Here is a 421-nt window from a genome sequence, read left to right as displayed (position 1 = left end):
CTATGCACACGAGATATTACTATCTACGAGATATTTACTTTTTTCCGGAGGAACGACAACCGGCACCTCGCTGTCTGCTATTTTTGACTCGGGAATGTGACAAAAGGTCGCGCCAGTGTGCGGTGATCAGATCCGCAAATGATATTCGCATCGCGGTGCGAATAAGGACACATTTGCTGCTATTCGCACCGCGGCGGTGCGAACAAGGACACGTTTGCTTGCTATTCGCACCGCGGCACACACACACACACACACACACACACACACACACACACACACACACACACACACACACACACACACACACACACACACACACACACACACACACACACACACACACACACACACACACACACACACACACACACACACACACACACACACACACACACACACACACACACACACACACACACAC

This window comes from Priapulus caudatus, unplaced genomic scaffold, assembly GCF_000485595.1.
Source record: "Priapulus caudatus unplaced genomic scaffold, Priapulus_caudatus-5.0.1 Scaffold463, whole genome shotgun sequence".
NCBI classification, from domain to species: Eukaryota; Metazoa; Priapulida; class Priapulimorpha; order Priapulimorphida; family Priapulidae; genus Priapulus; species Priapulus caudatus.
Note: the sequence above shows the minus strand (reverse complement) of the source record.